The 4,666-nt window shown below is 47.3% G+C and overlaps 1 long non-coding RNA gene across 1 annotated transcript; it reads right to left on the bottom strand.

Annotated features, from left to right (window-relative positions):
• Positions 1–3,158: 3,158 nt before the first annotated feature.
• On the bottom strand, positions 3,159–3,946 carry LOC146059002 (uncharacterized). The gene is made up of 3 exons (XR_014470090.1): positions 3,901–3,946; positions 3,440–3,462; positions 3,159–3,276 (listed from the first exon to the last, which is right to left on the bottom strand). It is a non-coding gene; the product is annotated as an uncharacterized LOC146059002 (long non-coding RNA).
• Positions 3,947–4,666: the final 720 nt, after the last annotated feature.

The raw sequence follows: 4,666 nt of genomic DNA, 5'->3' as shown, positions 1-4,666 counted from the left end.
TAGTTTGTGCACAGACTCTAGTCTTCCTATCCACCAAGGATGAATCATGTCCAATTCCAAGATGGCCACCAATGTCTCTACTGACCATGTGCAGGTGCCATCTTAAACTTTATTGTGTAGTCTGTGTGAGAGCATCATAGTGGAAGACACATCTTCTACTTGGCTCCAGAGAGACTGGCTATTACTGTAATCCACAAAGATTACAGGGTACTTGTTTCCTAGCAGGGCGCCCAGATTTCTTACGTACGCAAATGTAGTGAAATCGCATCGATTTCACTCCCCGGAATCCCGACTGTTAAATTGGCCGACAGCCAGGATCCCAATTTACAGGTGCTACTCTCCCTCTTGGGATTCCATGACTCCCATAGATGAAGAGTAGAACCTGTTCCTAAAACCCCACCAGTATCAACGCCACCCCGAAGCATGGTGAGGGGCGATGGAACGCGTCCTCCGACCTTTTCATACCCCCACTATCCACGTCGGTGTGGAGTTGACTTTATATAGTGTTGCAAGCGCAGCTAGCCACCGAGCCCAAAGCGTGGCAAGCGCAGTGAGCCCCGCGAGGGGACGCAAATTACTTTAAATGTATTCCGCACCCCCTCAAGGGGCTCGCTGCGCTCGCCACGCTTCGGGCTCGGTGGCTCGCTGCATTCGCCACACTATATATCATCAACTCCACACCGACGTGAATAGTGGGGGTATGAAAAGGTCGTAGGAATCGTTCCGCCCCACCCTTGCAGGGCTTGCTGCGCTCGCCACGCTTCAGGGTGGCGTTGATACTGGGGGTGACTCAAAACGATGGCTTAGGTGATTACAATTGTAAACCACCATCACATGGGTGCTTGTACAATGAAATATCGCATCGCATTTGGTGCACTGAGATCGGATTCGATATTTCATTGTATAAGCACTCCTGTGCACTTTATATGGACATCGCATCGCATGTATCGCATGCTACTATAACGCATCATGCGATGCGATTTCACTACGGAGAATATCCCAGTAAGCATTAAGTGTACTGGGCGCCCTGCTAGGAAACAAGTACCGATTACAGTGTAGGTGCACCACCAAACAGTGAGTTCATACACTAACCAGTTGATGAGCTGTATGACACCGCACTACACTAAAGCTCTGCTCCATGACAACCAGTGTGTAAACATAAGTATAGCTGTACCTATTATTGATCAATAGACAAACATCACAGGTTATGGTTGTTCATAGTTTGAGTCATGTGCTGGTGTGTACATATGTAAATCTGTAATATCAACACCTGCACACACAACATTTCCAACAATAGGTGTATTCAATGTGTGGGTCTGCCTTAGTTCTCAGTTACAAAAAGGATGACCTTACAACTATTGGCCTGTGTGTAACACTTACCACTTCTTCAAGTTCATGGAGATGGAAGAACCTTATTTGCATGCACTTGTAGGCTTACAGATTTGTGTGGGCATGGATTGTAACTATTTCCATGTTTTATATATAACTCAGCATGAGACCTATTGGGCGAGATTTATTGTGTTGACAGTTTTTCAGAAAATGCGATTTTAACTCAAATCGCCGTGTATCGCCATTTTTTAAAATCGCCTTTTTTTCCAGAAATCGCGTATTGAATGGCTGGCGTAATGCCGCATGAAAAGTGCGATAGATGGCGATAGACGGCGATAAGGTGCGAATTGAGTCGATGTAATACGCCATAAAAGTGCGATTTCCGGGTTAGGTCATGTGCGTATTTGCGGCCAACCGGAATGCGATTAACACCAATACACCTGATCAGCCCATACAACATGCTAACCTATTGGCCCACCTTAGTCCCTTGCAATACGCATCACACCCCCTATATAAAGGGGCGCAGACGCCATTTTACCCTTTGAAAGGGAGTAAGGCGTTTGAGATGGAGAGGAGAGGAGCAGTGATAAGGTGCAGAGGAGGCAGAGGGACAGGCAGCTTGGGCCCAAATACCCCAACCACTGGGAGAGGTAGGGGAGTGAGAGGCAGCACTGGCAGAGGCAGGACAGGGAGAGCCAGCATGCTCCCAGCAAGAGCTGCGCCAGGGAGAGGCCACATGGTGGAAGCTGAGCAGGTGGCTATGGAGGATGAGGAGGAAGCAGGCACAAGCCATGTGTCCTCACAGGAGGAACAGAGTGCCAGGCACACAGAGGAGGAGCTGCAAGAGGGTGATTTCTCAGAGGTGGACTGGCCTGTGCAGGAGGCAGATGAAGCAGACTTGGAGGTGCTGGGGGAAGAAGCAGGACAGGAGGAGGAGGAAGAGGGTGAGGCTGAAAATGTGGAGGAGGATGATGCAGCTCGTACAGCTAGTGGGAGGAAAGTCAGGTTCTCTTATGAGGAGAATATGGCCCTGGTGCGTGCACTCTTGCCCCTGTATGACCGCCTACTTGGTCCTCACCATCACCGCACAAGTGTGGCAAGAAAGAAGGGGATGTGAGACAATATCACCTCCGCGGTAAATGCAGTTAGCACACACATGAGGAGTGTGCGCAACGTCAAAAAATGATATAATGACATCAAGCGCCTCCTCAAAGCCAAGCTTGCCCTGGAGGAGAAAGAGGCCTGTCGCACAGGAGGTGGCCCTAGGCAGGAAGTCCGCTTTAAGGCCTATGAGAGGCTGCTACGCCAAATCATCCCACCGGAGGTACTTCCCGGTATCCACTTTGCCGACACAGACAGGCCCCCCACTCCACTGCCAACTGGTAAGTGTCCACACATGTCAACTACACATTTTGCTATGTCATGTGCGCATGCTATTATGGTGGTATGCTTTATGTGTCCAAAAGATTGCTGTGTGTGGAACTACATATCCCAGCAAAATCACATTTTGCTAGCTTGCATTGCTAAATAATGGACTGTGCATTTTTCTGGGTTATGTAGTTCCATAGATCCAAAGAATGTGTGCTGTCCTAATCACTGTAGGGCTGCAGTGTACTTGATTGTTAATCCATATCAATCCTCTGGGTAGTTGGAAAGCACTTTACAGTCACTTTTACATGTGTAATCTGCTGGTCATTCCTGTTATTTGCAAGTGGATTAAAAATATTGTTCACAGTCATAATACTGAAATAACCACTTCAGTTCAAAGTCTTCACATTCCTTATGTAATCATATCAGAGTAAAAAAGTTTGATTTTGGTAAAGTTTTTAGGTTAGGTGCAAATGATCATTATGGAAAATGTCTTCTTCTTTCAAACAGCTCCATCTCTGGAGTCCCAGCCTGCTGTTGAGCAACATCAGCCACATCCGATTGTTCACACTGTCCAGTCTGCAGGTGAGATATCATACTGTTACACAAACACATTGTACATTTCACACATGGCTGTCCCCACCACAGTAGCCTGTGCCAATGCATAATGCATGAGCAACACCTAACCATTCCAACTAAGGTAACATGACCCACCATACACCAATCTGCATAGCATACTTACCACTCTTTTCTCATTTGTAGGACCTTCACACCCCCTGACGAAGACCGTAGTCGAAACGCGTTGGGCGTGGTTACTCTATCCTGACGCTGCAGACGTCCTGGCTTTGGTCCGCTGTATCCTGTGGAAGTCGTGGCTGGTATTTGCTGTCCGGTGCTCCGTCCGCAACTGATCACTGCTGTCCGGTTTCCATCGACACCTGGTATTGCTGTACCGCCTTTTCCATTTGGGAAGTTTTTATTCCTATATGTTTTTACCTATGTTTGTCAGCTGTATATCAGTAAAAATTGTACCTACCTGTTGCTGACTGGTGCGCTTCAATTTCTTTTTCCTTTACAAGCATACTCCGTGGGAGCCGTGGTTGGATCCCTATTTTGAAGCTGCACACATATGAGAAGATTATGGACTAGGCCTGATATTTTGGACACTTTTGGACTGATTTGCGCTGGGTATCTTTCTTTTACCTTCACAACCGATGCCTGAACCTACGGATCCCATGCAAAATATGGACAACATGAGTGAAATCATCCTTGAGACGGTTCCATCGTTGGAACCTGCACAAAACCAAGCACACCCAGTCAATGAGGCCCCCTATACGCAGTCACATATGGGTTAGGTCAGCAACAAACCACATCTACCCAAAGTAGTAGTGTGTCTTTCACACCCATGAGTGGGTCCCCCACTACTCCCCCACGGCGTAGTGTCCGTACTAGGGGTGGTGGTGCCACTAGTAGTAAGGGTGCTAATACCCGGCCTGTATTCAGAAATGAATAATGTTGTTTGCATTTACATGTGTATCATGTTCTTTCTTTTTTTTCTTCACTCATGCAGTGAATGTTCATGTAAAATTTTTTATCATCATCTGTGTACGAACCACATCCCCCCTCCGTGTACTTCGCACTACAACATCAGTAGTTTGAGCTTCCTGCACGACTGCTGCAGTGGCCACATCTACATAATTTGGTTGACCCAAAGCTATGTTATGCAGCATGCAGCAAGCCTGGACAACCAAAACCACTTTGGCAGGGTGGTATAGCAGTGTACCTGCTGACCTGTCCAAACACCGAAATCGGCTTTTTAGCACCCCAAAGGTGCGTTCCACTACATTGCGGGTAGCAATGGGGCAGATGTATTAAGCCTTAACAAGAGATAAATGGAAGGGTGATAAAGAGAGATAAACGTCCAGCCAATCACATCCTACCTGCCATGTCACAGGCTGTGTTTGAAAAA

This window comes from Crinia signifera, chromosome 2, assembly GCF_055691185.1.
Source record: "Crinia signifera chromosome 2, ASM5569118v1, whole genome shotgun sequence".
Lineage (NCBI taxonomy): Eukaryota > Metazoa > Chordata > Amphibia > Anura > Myobatrachidae > Crinia > Crinia signifera.
Note: the sequence above shows the minus strand (reverse complement) of the source record. Positions and strands in the feature narration are given on the sequence as shown.